General features: G+C 43.8%; 1 protein-coding gene across 1 annotated transcript in view; it reads left to right on the forward strand.

Moving 5' to 3' along the window:
• Window positions 1-22169, forward strand: part of LOC122794480 (adenosine deaminase domain-containing protein 2-like) — a 1461320-nt gene that overhangs the window by 683335 nt on the left and 755816 nt on the right. The gene's annotated exons all lie outside the window — the stretch shown is intronic.

The raw sequence follows: 22169 nt of genomic DNA on the forward strand, positions 1-22169 counted from the left end.
CCAATAGACTATCAGATTCTTGTGCTGGGAATACTCCTCCAGGGATAGATAGGCTGCTGTAAGCTCCCCACTGCCATTGGTGAACAAAGAAGCCTCCCTTTATCCAAGAAAGGAAATGGGCAACACAGGAACTTTCCAAAAGTCCAGAATACAGCAAAGCCTGTATTTGGACTACTCTAGGTCAGGAAAGACGGGAAACAAGGATCATTTTTTTGTTTTTTTTTTCTTTTTTGCAACAAACAACAGGAAAATGCAATAAATATGTAACACAGGCTAGCGCACTTGAGTTTGTAGCCTCAACAGATAAATGCAACAAACAGGACAAACTTTAAAAGTGCAGGTGCAAAAACAACTTTAAACAGTTTAAAACAGTTCAAGAAGCAGAAATACTTGCAGTTTAGCTAGATTGGACAGTCGCCCAGGTAGTAGCAGGAAAAAAAAACACTTATCAGGTTAGCAGTCGCTCATTTAGCCTCTCTGCTGCTAGCACCACTCTGCAGGACCACGAGGAGCTTGGCTGAGTAGTAACAAGTGCAAAAAAACGCGCCAAAGCGGGTTTTATACAGGGGGACTTGAAAGAGCTAGAAATTGGCCCAAAACTGCCAATATACTACCAGATTCTTGTGCTGGGAACACTCCTCCAGGGATAGATAGGCTGCTGTAAGCTCCCCACTGCCACTGGTGAACAAAGAAGCCTCCCTTTATCCAAGAAAGGAAATGGGCAACACAGGAACTTTCCAAATGTCCAGAATACAGCAAAGCCTGTATTTGGACTACTCTAGGTCAGGAAAGATGGGAAACAAGGATAATTTTTTTTTCTTTTTTGCAACAAACAGCAGGAAAATGCAATAAATATGTAACACAGGCTAGCGCACTTGAGTGTGTAGCCTCAACAGGTAAATGCAACAAACAGGACAAACTTTAAATTACAAGCGCAAAAGCGCGCTAAAGTTGGCTTAGAAAGAGATAAGGAATGGCCCAAAATGGCCAATAAGCTACAAGTCACTGGGCTGGAACCACTTTTCAAGGGACAGATAGGCTGCTCAGAGATCCCCACTCTCACTGGTGAACAAAGAAGCTTCCTTTTATCCATATAAGGATATGGGCAACACAGGAACTATGACACAGCCCAGAGATCAGCAATACCTGTAGACTGGACTATTCTAGATCAATAAAGGCGGGAAACAAGGATTTTTTTTTTTTTTTTTACAAAGTAGCAAAAATTAGGTACAGAAACACAGTACATTCTTTAATTCGGCTAGCGCACTTGAGTGTGTAGCCTACCAGTTAAACTAAGCAAAAACAAACTTTAAAAGTGCAAAAAACTCAGAAATACAGGCAGGAATGCAATAAAACAACTTTGCAGAGCTTATTTAGTTAAAGAAACAGAGAAGTCTATATATATACAGAAAAGCAGCTAAAACACACAAACACTTCAGATGCAGTAAAAAGTCCAATTCCACCCACAAGGGCAAGTAGACTTAAAACACAATAAACAACCTTAAAGAACACTTCACCAGCAAGGAAAGAGCAAAAACCATTTATTCCAAGTACGACTAAGCGCTTTCACCAGTTATCTGGCTTCTTCAGAGTTGTCGTTAAAAATTCAAACTCCACTTAAAACACATAGGATACACTCCCATTGGATAAACCACCAGCCACCCCTCAATTAAATAATCAAATCCCTTGTACAAAAAACAAAAACTTGTTGACCATTGAATATATACACCATCAAAATAAACTATCAAAAATAACTAAAATTAATCTAACATTCATATTATTAAATTACATTACACTTCTCAATAAAAACATTCAAAAATTGTATAAAAGGGAAGACCATAAGGAGACTTCTTGACAGGATGGCCGAGCATATAAGATCTATCAATAAGGGTGACATACATAATGCACTGTATTTGCATAGCACTAAGTGTAAAAACTTCAAAAAGTTTGTTTTTTTCATCATAGGACGGGTTATAGATTATGAACAGGGGGGTGACATAGGCAACAAGGTAGGGGCATTGGAGACAGAATGGCAAATTAGATTAGATGCATGTAAATACCCTGGATTGAACAATAGTATTTCACTTAAACCATTGCTTAAATTGCGTTCTCAGCAAATTTAGGAATATGACATTCTGAATGGTGTTATATATATTATGTGACAAACGTATATTATTATTTTTTATACAATTTTTGAATGTTTTTATTGAGAAGTGTAATGTAATTTAATAATATGAATGTTAGATTAATTTTAGTTATTTTTGATAGTTTATTTTGATGGTGTATATAGTCAGTGGTCAACAAGTTTTTGTTTTTTGTACAAGGGATTTGATTATTTAATTGAAGGGTGGCTGGTGGTTTATCCAATGGGAGTGTATCCAGTGTGTTTTAAGTGGAGTTTGAATTTTTAACAACGACTCTGAAGAAGCCAGATAACTGGTGAAAGCGCTTAGTCGTACTTGGAATAAATGTTTTTTGCTCTTTCCTTGCTGGTGAAGTGTTCTTTGAGGTCGTTTATTGTGTTTTAAGTCTACTTGCCCTTGTGGGTGGAATTGGACTTTTTTTTGCTTGTGGTACCGCTGGAACAACTTTGCCGTTTGGTAGAGTGAGAGCCTTGTTGATGGAGGTGATTTTGAGAGAACTGGCCACCGTTGTAGACAAACTAATTAAACTTTGTGCTGAGAAACAAGCAGATAACACTCGGTTGCCTACTGTGTCGCCGGTCAGTCCGACCGATTCAGAGGTGCGTTTGCTAACTTTGCACTCTCCCCCGGACTCGATTCCATTGGGACAGCGTTCAGGGGGCAGTACTTTTGCTGGCGTTGTGGGTTCGCAACTTCGGAACCTTGGCAGTACGCACAATATAGTGGCAGGTGAGGTGTCGAATGGGAGACATTCGGAGAGACGCTTTGACCTCACTTCCTGGTTTCAGGCACCACTTTTTGGCGAAAAGAGAAGTGACGCTGGGGTTTACACATCTTCAAGTTTAAAAGAGCAGGTTTCTCAGTATGAGAAACTATGCATCAGATATCGTGCTATTCAACTGGATACATTGTTTCTTAAAAAATCGAGGGAATTGAATCAAGTGCCCAAGGGCCTTCGTATTTGGAAAAGGCCAATGGGAATTGATGAGGGCTCCGTGGCGTTTAATGAGTTCGTAGAGTTAGACAACAAAGCGGGATTGGATATGCTTGATATCATTCTAAAGAACAATGAGGTAAAACTGGTGGACCTGAAGGAACAAATTGGTCGACTACATGTGAGTATTACCTCTGATTTATTATATGAACAATACCAAAGTAATATGGAGAGAGCATTTAAAAACATTGATTCTTTTGTGGCTAAAAACATTGCATTGAAACAAAAGAAACTTGAGAGAGACACTTTTGATTACACAAACAAAAGTGCATACCCCCCAGGTGTTAAACATTACAATATGAACAAGGAGAACGGGAATAGTATGCAAAATTTTGGAGATTTTGAGTGTTCTGTTGAGCCTCCGATAGTTGAAGAAGATTTTTTAGACATGGACAATGTACCACGGAGATCCGAAAGGATACGGAACAGGGACAGAACAATGGGGGGCCCACAGAGGTTTTACAACCCACAGGGGAGGAACAACCGAGGGAAACATTAGACTTTAATATTAATGGAAATGAAAATGAAAATGTTAATGCAATTGTAAATAGTGATGAGCTTTGTAGTACGTTAAGTGATTTTTTTGGTAATAGCAGTCATAATAATGATGTATTATGTGTGTGGAATAATGATGTTTCTAGTCATTATGAATGTTTGGATTCCAACAACACGTCATTTGTTTTTAATGATGAAATAGAATATGCTGAGAACTGCATTTTAGATAGATTTGCTAGTGCAAAGGAAACATTAGAAGTTATTGAAGGGGCTAATCATCAAATTGTGAGGAAGAAAGGTTACTATATATATAACTACACGGAATTGGTGATCAGTGACACTTATTTTGAGCTATTTTGTAAAGGTGTGAATTTTGTACCTATGTTTAAATTAGATATAGCTCAAGTGCTTATTGACTTCAAGCTTTTTATTCGACAACTTCATTTAAAAATGTTTTTTGTACTTAATGAGAAAGTTAATAACATTGGAGATAGAGGCTTAAGTGCAAGTAAGAATGAATTAAAAAGGAAAAGTGTGTTTATCCCCCCTGTTAATGTGGATGTTCTGTTTGAAAAAACAGTTGAACAGCAATTTAGGAGGAGTTTAATTAGTTTTTGCCTGGTTGATGACAATCTTTCACAGCAGGAGAGGGAGCTAATGAATTCCCTTATGAAAGCTGGAGAATATAGATTATGAAACCAGACAAAGGGGAGGTATGGTGATCATGTCTAAAATAGACTATATATCTGAAATCAGTACCATTTTGAATAATGATGAAACCTATGTACATGTTTCGAGAAATTAAGTTAATAGGGCATATACTAAAATTGATTTATTTTTATATGATGCTCTATTTCAGGGTAATGTCAATGAGGCTGAATTTGATTTTCTAACAGTGAATTATCCAAAAATGCCCACTGTGTTCGGTATCCCGAAGGTTCACAAAGGGACAGACAGGTTACAATTTAGGCCAGTTGTTTCAGCCAGGGGTTCTAAGACTGAACCCCTGTCAGCATATATTGATATTAATGTGAAGCCCGTTATTAGTGGGGTGGAGCACATTATTAGAGACTCCTGGCACTGTCTTGATAGGCTCAAGCAATGTGAGATTGGAGGTTGTGAATTTGGATTTTTAACTATAGATGTTGTGAATTTATTTTCTGTAATTCCACATCAGGAGGGTTTAGATATGTATTATGAGGCATTAATTCGAAGTGGTAAGATTGATGGGTTGAAGGCCAATTTTTTGCTTGAGCTTATGGAATTAGTGTTGAAAAACAATTTCATTGGTTTTGAAGGTGCACTATATCAACAAGTGTCTGGGGTAGCAATGAGGGCAAAATGTGCCCCGGTTTTTGCCAACGCTGTTCTCCTCACTTGGGAAAGGGAACACATTTTTTTATCCGAAGAATATTTTGATAAGATTGTAACATATAATAGATTTTTGGACGAATTTCTTATTTTATGGAAGGGAGATGAGCAATCTGCAGTTAAATTTGTTGAATATCTGGGTAAAACAACTGATTTTTTGAAATTTACATTCTCTTGGAATGTTGATGAGATCCATTTTTTGGATTTAATTATCACTAAGAAAATGGGGGGTTTTGAAAGTAGTATATATAGGAAGGAAAATTATTCCAACTCCCTGTTACACTTTAGTAGTTGTCACCCCTTGCATCAACGCAAGGGGGTGATTAAGGGGCAAATAGCAAGGACATCAAGGTTGGTAAGTGATGATGTTACATTCAAGTTGGAGATGTTCAAACTTATTGGTATGTTCTTGGATCGTGGATACCCTTTGAAACTACATTTAAGTATAAAAAGAGAGATTTATAAGAAAAGGGTTGATAAATATGCCCCTATTTTGCGGGTAGGGATGACATCAATGGAAGGAAACAATTCAATGAATGTGGATAGAAACGATAAGGCCAGATTGGTTTTGAGATATAGCAATATGACACCTGAATTGATGAGTATTGTCAGGGATACTTGGAAATGTTCCTTTAGTGAAGAAGTGAAGGAAATTATAGGTAAGGAACCCGTTATAGTGTATGGTAGGGGTGAGAATTTGAAGGGTTTTTTTGAAAGGAAGGGGAAGAAGTTTTTAAAGTCTGCTATGAAGAAATGTGGTATGTGCAGATGGTGCAGGTTTATAAATGAGGGTAGTTGTTTGTGTGGGTGGGTATAAATATACTCTACCCTGTCCTGGACAATGTAACTGTAACACCAAAAATTTGGTTTATGTTGCTAAATGCACCTGTTGTGAGGCATATTATGTTGGGAAGACCATAAGGAGACTTCGTGACAGGATGGCTGAGCATATAAGATCTATCAATAAGGGTGACATACATAATGCACTGTATTTGCATAGCACTAAGTGTAAAAACTTCAAAAAGTTTGTTTTTTTCATCATAGGACGGGTTATAGATTATGAACAGGGGGGTGACATAGGCAACAAGGTAGGGGCATTGGAGACAGAATGGCAAATTAGATTAGATGCATGTAAATACCCTGGATTGAACGATAGTATTTCACTTAAACCATTGCTTAAATTGTGTTCTCAGCAAATTTAGGAATATGACATTCTGAATGGTGTTATATGTATTATGTGACACACGTATATTATTATTTTTTATACAATTTTTGAATGTTTTCATTGAGAAGTGTAATGTAATTTAATAATATGAATGTTAGATTAATTTTAGTTATTTTTGATAGTTTATTTTGATGGTGTATATATTCAATGGTCAACAAGTTTTTGTTTTTTGTACAAGGGATTTGATTATTTAATTGAGGGGTGGCTGGTGGTTTATCCAGTGGGAGTGTATCCTATGTGTTTTAAGTGGAGTTTGAATTTTTAACGACGACTCTGAAGAAGCCAGATAACTGGTGAAAGTGCTTAGTCGTACTTGGAATAAATGGTTTTTGCTCTTTCCTTGCTGGTGAAGTGTTCTTTGAGGTCGTTTATTGTGTTTTACTTCAAATGCAGTGCAACCTAGAGCACTTGAGTTGTAGCAATATTAAGGCAATTACAGTTATAATAAATGCTCTGAAATATACTCTATATTTCCAAAATGTTTGAGAAGCACAGTCAGAACACAAGCAGATTCAGGCAAAAAAAAAAGTTTTTTTGAAAGGGAAAAAGGAGAAACAGAAGGCCTTATCCAATGTTCTCTCTGTATTAGGTAGAATGAGCTAATGACACTAGACTAGGAGGAGTGTCACAGATCAGATTTACAGTACGGGCGGGCAACTGCAAAGCCACCAAGTATAACAGCAAGACACCAACTGGGAGGGGGGGCTGAGGACAAAAACAATAACCTACAGACAGTAAGCACTAGAGAAAGCCACAAATGAAAGTTTTTAAACAGATAAAGATTTGTAAAGATACAGAATGCTTTTAACTGCAAACAAATCAGTTACTTGTGCAGATTAGTTAATAGCAATAAAATACACTCAAAGACTAAAAAGCAGGCAATAAAAGTGCTATATATTGTTAGAAACAAAAATCTGTATAAATAATCAAAAAAAAAACAGGATACCGATATATCTCAGCTAACAGTTGTGGTCAACAACTCTCATCCACTCTGCTCAGTGTGTATAGACAGAAACCCTATCAAAGTTGGGGCTTAAATACCAGAAGAACAACTTTTTTTTTTTTTTTTTTTTACAAAAACACAAAAGAACCAGCCCCCACTAGCCAGCAGACAATTAACACAATCTAGCCAAGTTAAAGAAAGGCTTCAGCTAAAAACAGTAGCCTACAGACAGTAAGCACTAGAGAAAGCAACAAACAATAGCCTACAAGACAGTAAGCACTAGAGAAAGCCACAAATTAAAGTTTTTAAACAGATAAAGATTTGTAAAGATGCAGAATGCTTTTAACTGCAAACAAATCAGTTACTTGTGCAGATTAGTTAATAGCAATAAAATACACTCAAAGACTAAAAAGCAGTTAATAAAAGTGCTATATATTAATTGTTAGAAACAAAAATCTGTATAAATCGGAAAAAAAAACAGGATACTTATATATCTCAGCTAACAGTTGTGGTCAACAACTCTCATCCACTCTGTGACAATACACACGATGAAGGACACATGGGAGGGATAGTCATGGGAGTTCATAACCCACTGATCTCAAGCTCCTCCCTCTCCCATAAATCATTTTTACACTCTACTCCTCCGATCTCGTTTGCCACATTTACACAATGGATGTGATTCCTGGCTCTGAGTGATTTTCATGGAAATTCTCTCTCAAAAATCTTCAACTAAGTAGTTTTCTCTTTTATATAGTAGTTTCTACTTTCTTAGTTTTCCTCCCCTCCCTCATTTAGCTGCCGCTGGCATTAGCGTTTGTGTAGTTTTCCACTCCCTTCCTTGCACTTGGCGCCTTTTTTCACTTCTCCCTTTGGTCCAGTCTTGTGGGTTTATTTGGGGATATTAATCTGCATTTGTTCCTGTTAAACTCTCTCTTCTTTTCAGTTTGTGTGCTTGTGCCCTTTGTTTTGTTTGTGCTTGTGTGTGTGTGCATGCGTGTGTGTGTGTGTCTGTGCGCATGTGTAATTATGTCTGACAAAGACAAACCTGCAGGTTTTTGATGCTCTTCTTGTGGGCGTAAGATGCCTAATTCGGTCTCCCACAAGAAGCGAGTCTGTTGAACTGCGGCGGTGGTGCTGCGGTAGCGTTGTCGCCTCACAGTAAGATGTCCTGTTCTATTCTCAGCTAGAGCATCTTCTGTGTGGAGACATGTGTGAATGGGCGTACCTTCGTTGAAGGTTGTGCGTCAGGGTCAGCAATTCAGCACGTAAAAATCTACTGCCAATTATTAGCGGACGGGAGTGGCGACCCCTAACCGGGAAAAGCCGAAAGACACAACAACAACAACAAAAAGCGAGTCTGTTGTCTGGGATCTGACCACCTTGAGGCTGATTGGTTTGTGCTGCTTTCAACCCTTGTGTACTGGTGGATTGCCGGAACAACTTGTTGCTCAAGGGTATGGCTCAAAGGGGTCGCTATGTTTCGGGCACCCCTTCTTCCGTTGGCTTCAAGGAATCTAAGAGCAAAGCCCCTTCTGTTTCTCCAGGTGCTTCTCCTGTGGCTTCGCAAAATGTCCTAGGCATTCAAGTCAGATCTCCAGATTTGAAACAGTCTTTGACCGTCTCTGATCTGGTGTCTCAGGATCCTTCTTTAAGTGCTGAGGTCTCTTCACGTCAGAGGCCCTCGGATCCTATTATTGTTACCTCGGATCCATCTGCTCCCTCAGATCCCAGGTAGGCAGTTTAGCCAGTGTCTGAGCTAGTTTTGGTTATTGAGGGCTCCCCTTCAGGATCTTCCTTGGATCCAAAGCATTCAGCTCCCAGGCATAGGAGCTGATCCTTGAACCAGGGGCAGAATAGTGTGGTGGTGGGATCCAAGCTGGCTTCCCCAACTAAATCCATCAATTCTTTGGCCTCCTCCAGATCCTGCAGGAGCCTCTTATCTTCCGATATGGACAGGAAGGCCCAAATAGAGATGGGTCTTTTGGCATCCCCAGCATGGTCGGGTTCGGCAAGATCCCCAGTCCCTAGATTGCCTTCTCTTCAGATTCCTCCTGTTTCAGAAATCCAGGACCAAGTTTACCCAAGAGAAGCATCAGCGGATCCAGGGATTCAACTTTTCCCCCCTCCATCAGGGTCCCTGACCAACTGTATTCCTTTCCATCAGATCAGAGTGGGTCTCACCTCTGAGAAGTTAGCGCCAGGTCCCTAGGGAGGGATTCAAGTCTCGTTTTTTCAAATTATTCTCATCCTTTGCATGATTTGTCCTTCAATAGTTCGGGGATGGTAATCTCTGGAGGGCCAGATCCAGGGCTATCTCCAAACCCTCTTCTTTGGTGGCTTCAGCGACTGGGGATGGGGAGGGAGTTTCCTAGAGACCTTCGGCTTTTTGGGTGGTAGAGCGGACCTTCTCCAGATCTGGAGCAGTGTCTTCCCCCCTCTACCGGGTAAGTCCCAACCCATCCCTATTAGGAGCACTGAGCCCATCCATCCTGTCCAGGGTCAGTGTTCCAGAGATAGCCTTCAGGTGGCATCCAAAATCCAGGGGGTTCCCCTGTCTTCCAAGTCCTCCCCTGAGCCCCGCACAGAGGAGGTACCATGGAGGAGGTGGTGCAGGAAGAGGCACTTGGACTGCCCCATGGAGGACACCAATTTTGATGAAGGGGTTGGGTCCCCCAGGTCCCCACCTGATAACATCTCCTTTAGGACATTCTGGAGCTGTTAAAACAGAAAGGTGGATGGTCTCCCCAGCCCCCATCTTCGGAGCTTTCGGGATAGGCCCATCTACTTCCTGGGCTCCCCCCTCAGCAGACGAGCTCATTGATATTTACATCCGCAGGGCATGGAAGGAACATGACAGTGTAGGACTGGTCCCTAAGAAGGGTGATAAGTATGAGTCCCCCCTCAGACAGAGCATACTGGAGCAAGGATGTGCAAATTGATGCCATCATGGTTGCTCCGACCAGAAAAAAGGAGCTGGCTGAACAGAGCTCCAACATCCATCCTCCAAACAGAGAGTCTTGGGCGATCGACAAACATGGGAAGCATATTTACACTTCACCCACATTCAGTCTGAGAGCTCTTAATTTTTTGGCACATTTTACCCGCCTCCAAAGAGATCTGGTTGCTGAACTAATCACATCCCTTTCAGAGTTGATGCCAGATGAGGACCTCAGGAAGATGTTCTTCATCTCACATTGCTGCAGTCCTTACATATGGGTAGTCCGCTGTCCTCGGTCGGCCCGAATACCAAAGTATTAGGCTGACGTCGGTCATGGGCGCCTAGATCTGACATCAGAGCGTCAGGGTATAAAAGCGCATGACCGACGTCATATCCTCAGTCTTTTTTGCCGCATGGTCCGATGCAGAAGCAGCGTTTGCAAGTGCCGTTCGGCGTTCTGAAATTTTCGTATTCTGAGTTTCAGACCGAATCCAAGTTGGCTAAGTACCCCGTTGGGGAATATTTTTGTTTTTTCTTGCCTCAGTTAATTCCGGATGTCAGAAAAAGTGAATAATTGTATTTCTTGTGGGAAACAGATACCGCATAGGGATTACCACTCTCTTTGTATTCCTTGTTTGGGACCTGAGCACGACGTAGTCGGGTGTCGCTTTTGTGCTAGGTTTAATAAGCGCACCATTAAACGTAGGTTAGATTGCGCTAGGCTTGTCTTCGGTAAGCGGTGTAATTATAATATGACGTCGGATCCTCCGACGCCCGCTACCGCGAAGAAGCGCAAGGACAAATCTTTAAAGTCCAGGCAGGATGAGTCGTCCGTTCCGGACGCCGGTTCTTTAGAAACTACGGTGGAATCTGGGGATCCAGCCGAGGTTTCAGTTGAGTCTCAGGGGGAGGCTTTAATTTTGCAAGATGTGGCCTCTCAGGAGTCAGGCCAGGCTGAGGGGGCCTCTCAGGTTGCTGTTCTCCCTTCCTTGCCTAAGGTGGTTAGGCCTTCTCCTTCTGTCTCTAGGGCTCCTTCCAAGAGCAGGCCTGGTTTGCCTTCCACGGGTGTCAGTCCTAGTTCTGCAGGTTCTGTGCCTAAAAAACACATGCTTAAAATGGCAGAAGATTTAATTTCTTTAATCAGAGGTTCTATGCCCCCTCCTGATAAGAGACCTAGGGTGGAGCCAGAGGTGGAAAGTTTGGAGCAGGCTTCAGATTACTCAGAGTCTTCGGCTGAAGACATTCAGGATTTTCCTCCTTATTCTGATTCAGATGCAGAGGATTCCACTCCTTCTGCTTCTCCTCCAGAGGATTTTTCTTTTTCAGAAACCCTGCATTCTGTGAGGGAACATTTTAAATGGGAAGGTCAGGATTTCTCAGATTCCCGAAAGAGGCTTAGGGAATTTTTGTTTTTACCACAACATAGACCCTTGGCTATACCTCCTGTTTTGGATGTTGTTCAAGACGCTTTCTCCGAGGCTTCCCTTAATCCAGACTCTCTGCCTCCTGCGCCAGTTAAGCCAGATAGGTATTACAGAGTACCTGAGGCTCATAAATATCTGTATAAGAGTCCAAGGGCTGACCCAGAAACTATTAGCCAGGGACCTAAGGGTGTCAGGGCTTCTGTTGTAAAGAATCCAGTTCCTATAGATAAAGATGCTAGAGCTTTGGATAGATGGGGTAAGAAAGTGTATACCTCTTCCACTTTAGCAATGAGGGCTTTGAATTGCCAGTTTCATATGTTGAAGTATCAGAATTTTCTCCTTTCTCAACTAAAATCTAAAGTAGATGCTTTGGCAGAGGGCATAGAATGTAAAGAATTACAGGATTTGGTACATGCTTCTGAACAGGTGGGTAAGCATTCTTTGCAGTGTGGTTTCGATGCTTTACAGGCTTCTTCCAGGGTGGCTGCCACTGGTTCAGTTATTCGCAGGCACGCCTGGCTTAAGGATCAGAATTTGTCAGAGCATGTTAAAACTAGAATTTTGGATGCTCCTTTACAGTCTGAAGTTTTGTTTGGTTCTCCTGTGGAGTCTGTCTTGAAGAAAATGGAAGACAAGGCTAAGTCTATGCAGACTGTTAAAGATTTTTTGCAGGTGCAGCCTCCTAAGTTTAGCAGGAATTGGCCTACTAAGGGATGGGCTTATCCTTCTTCTGATTTACAGTCTAGGGGTAGATCTAGACGTGGTAGGGGCAGAGCTCAGAGTTCTTTCAGGCCTAGAACATGGAGTTCACCTGCACAATCTACAGGTGAGGGCAGGGCCAGTCCTTTCGTAAACAGGCCCAATGACCTGCATCTTCAGCTGCCAGATCCTTCCTGTCTGGCAGCTCCTTTGGGAGGAAAGTTGGCACTCTTCAAGCAAAACTGGCTTTTAATCACCCAGGACAAATGGGTGTTGGACATTATAGACCGAGGCTACAAGTTTTATTTCCATACAGTGCCTCCTTTCAAAGGCATGCCAGACGTTCCTCCTCAGCAAAGGGTAGAGGCTCACAAGCAGATTTCTTTACTTCTTCAAATGGGGGCTATACAGCAGGTCCCTCTGTCAGAAGTGGGCCTAGGATTTTATTCTCGCCTGTTTCTAGTACCAAAGAAAGGAAACACTTGGAGGCTAATTTTGGATTTATCTATCCTCAACACATAGCTGGACATTCCAAAATTCAAAATGTTGATGTTGCAACAACTTCTACCTCTGTTGGGCAAAGATCACTGGATGGTAACTCTGGATCTCAAAGAGGCTTATCTTCATGTTCCTATCAGGCGCAGTTGCAGGAGATACCTGCGTTTTCGGGCTGGGACTTTACATTATCAGTTCTCTGCATTGCCCTTTGGCTTATCTACTGCGCCCAGGGTGTTCACAAAGGTTCTGGCTCCGGTGATAGCCTTCTTACGGTTAAGAGGAATACAAATTTATCCTTATTTGGACGATTGCCTGATTCTGGCTCAAGACAAGTACAAACTTCTTCATCATCTACAGTATGTGATGGCAGTGTTAAGGTGCCTAGGGTATTCTGTGAACGAAACAAAGTCCAGTCTAGTACCCTCTCAGGAAATGTGCTTTCTGGGTGTGAGACTGAATACAGCTTCCCAGATGGCCTTTTTGACCCCGGACAAGCAAAAGAACCTTACACTTTACTTCCATCAATTGTCTCTACGGTCCAGGCTGACTGCAAGGACAGTCCTTCAAGCCTTGGGGTTCATGGCATCTTGTATTCTGGTGCTTCCCAATGCCAAACTGCATATGAGGAAGCTACAATGGTATCTCAAAAATGTATGGACACAACACTGCCAAGATCTGGACACTGTCATTCAAATAATACCTTGCATTCAAAAGGAATTTTTGTGGTGGGCTCAGGAATGTCACCTAAACAAGGGACTCTCTGTGACCCGACCAGAGGCGAGTCAGATTTTAACGACAGATGCCTCGGACAAGGCTTGGGGAGCACACCTCAATGGAAGATGGGAGCAAGACACGTGGCCTGCCAGACTTCAACATTTACATATCAACTTGAAGGAGATGTTAGCAGTCCAATTTGCATTGATGGCTTTCAAGGATTTACTTCACCCAGGGCAAGTGTTGATTCTAACAGACAACACAACTGTCATGTGGTACATCAACAAGCAAGGGGGAACCCATTCGTACCCACTTTGCAGGCAAGCAATGATTTTGTGGGAGACTGCTCTCAGTTTACACCTCAATCTTCAGGCAAGGTTTCTACCAGGAGCACAGAACTCCTTAGCAGATGTTTTGAGCAGACAGATAGTGGATCCCCACGAGTGGAAATTGGATCCTCATGTATTTCAAAAATTGACAGTGATATGGGGAACTCCAGACATAGATCTGTTCGCTTCTCCACTAAATTTCCAGTTGCCAAAGTTTTGCACAAAAATGTTTCATCCCACAGCTTGGAAAGTGGATGCTCTATCATTCAGTTGGAGCAATCTTCACGTCTATGCCTTTCCGCCTCTGCCTCTTCTCCCCAAGGTACTCTTGAAGGTCAGACAAGACAAGCCCTCCATGATTCTAATAGCTCCAGATTGGCCTCGACAGCACTGGTACCTTCTGCTGAGGAGTTTAGTACGGGAGCCTCCATGGCCTTTGCCTTCGATTCCGCACCTTTTGTCTCAGGAGGGCAATCATTTCCTCAATGTCAGGATTCAGTCCCTGCATCTAACAGCCTGGCGTATTCTGTTCTAGAACCTGGAGGGTCGCAGCTTCCACAACAAGTTTTGAATGTTATTTTGGAGGCCAGAAGGCCTAGTACAAGGAAAGTTTATGCTGGTAAATGGAGGAGATTTTTAATTTGGAGCAAAACAAAGAGCTTTGATGTTTCCAGGCCTGATTTAAGTGTTTCTCTTCAATATCTTACAGAATTATTAGACAAGGGTTTGTCTTTCTCCTCTATAAAGGTTCATGCTGCAGCCATTTCTGCTCACTATGACTGTGACCCTCCATTATTCTCTCATCCTTTGTTTAAGCAATTTCTTAGAGGGGCAAAGAACATAAGACCCCCACGTAGAGCTCCTACTCCTGCCTGGGATCTCAATTTTGTGTTGGAAAAACTTACTTTACCTCCTTTTGAGCCTGCAGCTACTGCTGAGTTAAAGTTTTTGTCTTGGAAGACTGCTTTTTTGTTGGCCATTACGTCTGCTAGAAGGGTTTCTGAATTACAGGCTCTTATGGCAGTTGAACCTTTCCTAATTTTTCATAAGGATAGGGTATCTCTGCGTACTAATCCTACTTTTATGCCTAAAGTGGTTTCAAAGGTGGCCTTGAACCAATCAATTCATTTGCCTACTTTTTATGCAGATCCCCAAAATAAAGGGGAGAAAATTTTGCACACTTTGGATATTCACAGGCAGTTGCGTTATTATTTGAGCAGGACTAAAGGGTTCAGACAGTCTCAGCAGTTGTTTGTTTCTTTTGCTTTAGGTTTTCAGGGGAAACCTGTTTCAAAACAAACTATTTCTAAGTGGATTGGATTTTGTATCGCTTTTTGTTATTCTCATCATGGTAAGGAGGTTCCGGCTGGAATCAGACCTCACTCCACTAGGGCTACTGCCACTTCTACAGCTTTTTTAAGGGGAGTAGCTACTAAAGATATTTTGGAAGCAGCTACTTGGAGTTCAGTGCATACTTTTTCTAAACACTACCACCTTCCTCTTTATTCCAAATCTAGAGCTGGATTTGCCACTGCAGTCTTACAGGGCATTTTGGCAGCTCCCAATGCTTTATAATTTTGCCAGCCTCCCTTTACCTCTGCTTTGGGATTCTACCCATATGTAAGGACTGCAGCAATGTGAGATGAAGAACATAGTACAGTTTTGTACCTACCATAAATGTAGATGTTCGAAGATCCACATTGCTGCAGTCCAATTTACCCTCCCTCCTTCCCCTCTGTAGTTTGGAATAATTGTATGGTTTGGGTGGTAGCTGTCATTTGTACATGCCTTTTGGGAAGTATTCTAATGTGAGAGTGTTCAATCTCGCCTTTGTTCTTACACATGGGTTCGGAGCCGATCCTCGGCTCCGTGCCGGCCGACTGCAAGCTCTGCATCGAGAAGAAGCTCGAGGACATGTAATACCCACAATCCCCCTCTGCCATTACCTCAGATCTAGTTTGCCGCTGCTGCAGTACGCATCGCTGGAGACTAGCTCGGGGCAATTCAGATAAGATTTTTTATCTATTCTGTACTAAATTTCAGAAAGTTTCTTTAAATTCTAGGAGGTCGGCTCCGTCTTCGATCCCTTCGACTCGTTCTTCTAGAGCCCTTTCCGACACCGACGTGGACCGTGTGGTGCAGAAACTTATGGAGCATACGGCCCTGTCCAAGCTTATTTCGGTCTCCTCTCAGTTGATGTCGAGACTTGAAGGCCTGCCACTATCTCCATCTGTTCCTCCTCCGAGACCTGTTCAGTCTTCGGAGCCGGAAGAAGCTGACCTGATGATTGTGGAGCCCTCGGTGCCAGAACCGTCTTTTTCTCGGTCGGCACCGTTTACCTCGACTCCATCCGATCCGTACCGGAGTCTCGGGCCCAAGATCTGTCCTTGGTTCGGGACCGAGTCGGACCGATGTTTCGTTCCGACTCTCCTCTCGGGCCTCGCACGGATCGATTCGGTTCCGTCCTCGGGTCGGTGCCTTCGGCTCCTGTTTCGGGATTCTTCCCATTTCTTCAGAACCGGAGATACCTCGACTCGGGACCCGGGGCATTCGACCTCATGAGGAAGGTGTTGTCTACTCAGACAACCACATCAGCAGGTACAGCTTCTCCTCCCCGCAAAGGACCGTTATCCTCCTCTCCACCCACGGCCACGTCGGCCGGGCACCAGTGTCTCAGCCACCCCTGGAGGGTGCCCCTCTTCCTCGGAGGCTTCTTCGGATGCTCCCCACGAAGAAGTTCCTAGGAAAAGACTGTGTAAGAGGAGACACTTGGATTCTCCACAAGAATCCTTGACATCTGATACTGACTTAGATGAGTCAGAAGGGTCCCCTAAGTCACCTTCAGAGGATGTCTCTTTTGCTGACATCTTGGAGATCCTTAAACAGAGAGGTGACTGGCAAGCCCTCCCCCCTTCTGAGGATGAGTCAGTTTTGCTGAAGGCATTTGGTGCCCGTCCTTCCTCCTCCTGGGTCACTCCGCCCTTTGAGTTAATGGAATTAATTGCTCGAAGGGCGTGGGAGACGCCTGACACGGTGGAACCTGTCCCTAGGAAGCCAAATAAGTACATCACGGCACCACAGGACAAAGCTTACCTTACCAAAGGAGTTCCGGTAGACGCCATGGTGGTGGCAGCGGCCACGAAAAAGGAGATGTCGGAGTCTTCCTCATCTGTCCATCCGCCTAACAAAGATTCTAGGACCATGGACAGATACAGGAAGCGCATTTTCAGTTCAGCGGCTTTCTCTATGCGTTCCCTGAACTATTTAACCCATTTTACACGTTTACAGAGGGATCTAGTCAAAGAGTTGGGAGATACCCTCCAGGGTGCTACAGATGCCGCTGTCTCAGAGAAAGTTACAGCGCATCTCAACACCCTTACGTCCATTGTGAACTCATCCATGAGGCTGATATCCTATGCAGCCGAAGGATCGAGTAGGGCAGCGGCTTCAGCGATTGCTCTTCGTAGGCAATCCTGGATGCGCTTATGTTCGCTTGGAAGCCTTCAAGTCTTCCTTTACTAACGCCCCATTTGATGGAGCCACACTTTTGGCCCTAAAGTAAAGGAGACCCTTACCCGTGTGAACAGGAGGGAAAGACTCTGTCTGCTGTCGGAGTCCGTTTTCCACCCTTCCAGACCGTACCCCAAAGGGCAACGTAGGGAAAATGTGGTTTCGAAAACCCAAGGGTCTTTTCCAAACACACAGGGTGATGCCCCTCTAGAGGCAGAGGGGGGCAGAGGTGGAAGACGCCGCCTGGCGGCAGAGGGGTCCTAAAACCAAGGTGACAGGGATAACCTCCTGGCAAACCTTTTCAGCACTCCTGAGAGGAGGCCCGACTGTCCTGCTCTGGAGGCAGTCGGGGGTCGCTTAGCTTTATACCCTCAGGCCTGGCAAAACCTTTCTTCAGACATTTGGGTAAAAAGCATTGTTACCAGAGGTTACAAAATCCCGTTTCTATCCACCCCCATTCCAAAGAGAAAACTCCCAGATGTACCACCCCATCTGCGAGACCCAGCAGCTACAGAAATTTCAAAGCTGCTAAGAAAAGAGTCATCCAACCAGTCCCAGCGGACCAAATAGGATTCGGAACTTACTCAAGGTTCCTTCTAGTCGCAAAGAAAACAGGGGACTGGAGGGCAATTCTGGACCTAAGTCATCTCAACACCTTTGTCAAGAAGGAAAAGTTCAATGGTCACGCTTCAATCGATCCTTCCATTCTTACGGAAGGACGACTGGATGTGCTCAATAGATCTGAAGGACGATACTACCACATCAAAATGGCCAGGGCGTCCAGAGATCACTTCCGGATGGGAGCCAGTCACTGCCAGTTAAGAGTACTGTGCGTTGGACTGACCACAGCCCCTGGGTCTTCACCAAATGCATGGCAGTGGTAGCGCCTCATCTGAGGCGCCTAGGATTCCAGGTGTTTCCGTATCTGGACGACTGGCTCCTGTCTGCCACCACCAGGCCAACTGATACATGCCAGGGATTACTCCTACAACTTTGCACACACCTTGGCATTTCAGTAAATTTCGAGAAATCTTTGCTACAGCCATCACAGCATATCTTATTCATAGGAGCGGAATTAGATACTCGCCAGTTAGTTCTAAAACTTCCGACAGAAAGAATAGTAGCACTTCAATTCAACATTTCCCTTCTGCTCGTCCAGGAAATCCCCAGCAAAATTGTTTTGAAAGTTCTGGGTCTCATGGCAGCTTCTCTCATAGCAATACCATTGGGAAGACTGCACATGAGAGTGCTACAATGGCTTCTATTTGCACAATGGTCATTCCAACAACTTCCACTGACTCACGAAATATTGATAACGAAAACATGCAAATCACACCTAAGGTGGTGGTTACAGACTTGCAACCTATCCGGCGGAAGACCATTTGTGCTACCCACACCGTCAGCAACGATAACCACGGACGCTTCCCTGATAGGGTGGGGGGGCATCTTTCAGGGACAGACAGTCCAAGGCGAATGGACTAATCTGGAGTACAATCTGCACATCAATGTTCTGGAGTTGAGGGCAGTGTTTTTGGCGTTGCAACACTTTGCTCCCCTTCTTCCTCCAGGGACCATTGCAGTTCAGACAGACAACATGTCCGTAGTCTGGTACATAAACAAGCAAGGGGAACCAGGTCCTACCAACTATGCAGAGAGGCCATGAGAATTTGGCAATGGGCAGAGTCCACCGGTCGCTTTCTGATCGCAACGCACATCCCGGGGTCATCCAACGTCATAGCCGACAGGCTGAGCAGGGCAATACTATTGCCTCACGAGTGGTCCTCAAACAGTCAGTTGCGGAAAAGATTTTTCGCAAATGAGGCCAGCCTACCTGCGATCTGTTTGCGTCTCCAATGAACGCCAAATGCAGGAGCTACTTTGCCCTATTACCCTCCAGGGAAGTCCCAAGGGACGCTGGTGCACGATTGGCCCCGGTCTCCTATATGCTTTTCCTCCATTTCCCTGATTGCAAAGTTTCTGCAGAAAGCAAACAACCTTCAGAGGACTATAATTCTCATTGCTCCGCTCTGGCCTCGTCAAATTTGGTTCCCTTTCTTGCATCACCGCATTCGGGACCTTGGATGCTGGACCCAGAGCCAGATCTACTGACTCACTGTCAGGAGTTCCTCACCCATCCCTGGAATCTCTCCATCTAGCAGCTTGGCTGCTCCGCTTCCTTTAGCCAGGTCAATTCCCCTTACATCGGCGGTTCAAGATATTTTGGTAGCTTCTCATAAAGTTTCCACTACAAAGACTTATACTAGTAAATGGAAACGTTTTGTCTTCTGGGCGGAGTCACATCAGTTGGACCCTGTTACAGCTCCGTTGAATAAGGTCTTAGAATTTCTAACCGAATTATTTCAGGAAGGAGCTTCTGCTACCTTAAGAGTACAGTTGGCTGCCATTTCTAGCTATCATATAGAAGAAAGTGGTGCACCTATTATGGCTCACAGACTCTGTAAAGCCTTTTAAAAGGTTCCTTTCATATCAGACCACCAGTCAGAAGCCCGACATCACCGTGGAATTTAAATTTGTTGCTCTCTAAATTGATGCTACCACCCTTTGAACCAGCTTCAAGTTGCACTTTGAAATTTTTGTCATGGAAAACATTATTTCTAGTGGCTATTACATCGGCTAGACGGGTGTCTGAGCTGCAGGCCCTTTCGGTCAAACATCCCTATTTAATTTTTCATTCTGACAGAGTATCCCTACGCACTAATCCATCCTTTCTTCCCAAAGTTTGTTCTACTAGTAATATTAATCAGTCCATTGAATTACCCACCTTCTTTAAAGACCACTCTAATAAATTAGAGTATATGTTGCACAAACTGGACGTCCATAGACAACTCAGATTTTATTTAGATAGAACAAAAGATCACAGGAAATCTGATCAGCTATTTATAGCTTTTGCTGACAGCAGAAAGGGTCTTGCAGTTACTTAACGAACTCTTTCTAAGTGGCTAACTGATTGTATCATTTATGTTTATGAAAATTCTGATCAAACATTATCAGCAAAACCCAGAGGACATTCTACCAGATCAATTTCTACATCTTTGGCTCATGCAGCTCGTTTACCTTTAGACATCATTTGTGCGGCTGCTACTTGGGCTAAACCACATACATTTATCTCTCATTACAAAGTGGACAGGGTTTCTAGGGATAGGGCAACCTTTGGTTCCACTGTGCTCAAGAACGTTCTCCCTTGAGTTCCTCAGGATCATGGAGCTAGGACGCTACCCATGTGTAAGAACAAAGCGAGATTGAACACTCTCACATAAAGAAGTTATGTCCTTACCATAACGCTCCATGTGGAGTGTTCATCTCGCCTTGGTTATTACACTCCCACCCTTCCCACCCTTAGGAAGAACGCTCGATTTGGTGCCTGGTCTGGAGTATTCTCCTTCTGCTGTTGCAGTGTTGGTGTTGCTATCATACCCTTGGTATGTTTGTATAGATGTAATTATGTATATAGTTTGGCATGTATGTGTGATTGTTGTCTGGTTTGCTTGCAAACTAGATCTGAGGTAATGGCAGAGGGGGATTGTGGGTATTACATGTCCTCGAGCTTCTTCTCGATGCAGAGCTTGCAGTCGGCCGGCACGGAGCCGAGGATCGGCTCCGAACCCATGTGTAATAACCAAGGCGAGATGAACACTCCACATGGAACGTTATGGTAAGGACATAACTTCTTTTTTTTGGCTGTGGCCTTTCTTTTTAGGGCCTTCTGACATCTGGGGCAAGAAAAGACTGAGGATATGACGTCGGTCATGCGCTTTTATACCCTGACGCTCTGATGTCAGATCTAGGCACCCATGACCGACGTCAGCCTAATACTTTGGTATTCGGGCCGACCGAGGACAGCGGACTACCCATATGTAAGGACTGCAGCAATGGGATCTTCGAACATCTACATTTATGGTAGGTACAAAACTGTACTTTATCTCCCAAACTCATCACTGTATCGTCTGCTTATTCCTCGATGAGGCTGATCTCCAGTGCTGAGGAGGGTACCCCTCGAGTGGCCAGTGCAGGCATTGCCTTAAAGCATCATGTGTGGATGTGGTTATGCTGGTTCGTGGAACCCTTCAAGGCATCTTTTACAAATCCCCCCTTTGATGGCTCCTTGCCTTTTTGCACTATCAGTTAAAGAAATTCTGACCCACAGTGAGCAGGAAGGTAAGACTCTGTCGGTGGTTGGGATCAGGTTTTCGACCCCCGAAAGGTCCTTCTCCAAACACCAATGGAGAGGTAAGAAATTTTGGTTCCACAAGTCGTTGGGTTCCTTCCAAGGTGCTCTAGAAGATTCCTCTTCCAGAGGCAGGAGAATAGGGTTAAATGGCAAATGCGGCCCTGGAGGCAGAGGGGTCCTCAGAATCAGGGCTCCAGGGAACCCTTCTCCAAGAAGCCCTTTCAACGCCCCTAAGGCATTGCTTGACTGTCCTGCCCTGGAGGAAGTCAGGGGTAGTTTTTTGTTGAACCCAAACACCTGGAAATACATAACAAACGATCAGTGGGTGCTCAAGATCACATCCAGGGGTTATTACATTCACATTTCCCAACTTCCTACAAATCACAAAAGAGCTCCCCAGCATGCCACTCAGTCAGAGGGAAGTGGCCCAGAGAGAAGTTTTAGCACTTGTAGAAAAAAGAGCTATCCAGGAGGTCCCATCAGGACAGAGGATCCGGATCTTATTCTGTCTTCTTTTTGGTGCCAAAAAAAAACTGGGGACCCGAGTCCAATTCTGGACCTCAGCAACTTGAATTTCTTCATCAAGAAGTCGAAGTTCTGGATGGTCACTGTTCAGTCCATCCTGCTGCTGTTGCAGAAGGGCGATTGGATGTGTTCCCTAGATCTCCAGGATGCTTACTATCATATCAGAATAGA

The sequence above is a fragment of the Protopterus annectens genome, chromosome 1.part0 (assembly GCF_019279795.1).
Source record: "Protopterus annectens isolate FY-2018-M chromosome 1.part0, PAN1.0, whole genome shotgun sequence".
Lineage (NCBI taxonomy): Eukaryota > Metazoa > Chordata > Ceratodontiformes > Protopteridae > Protopterus > Protopterus annectens.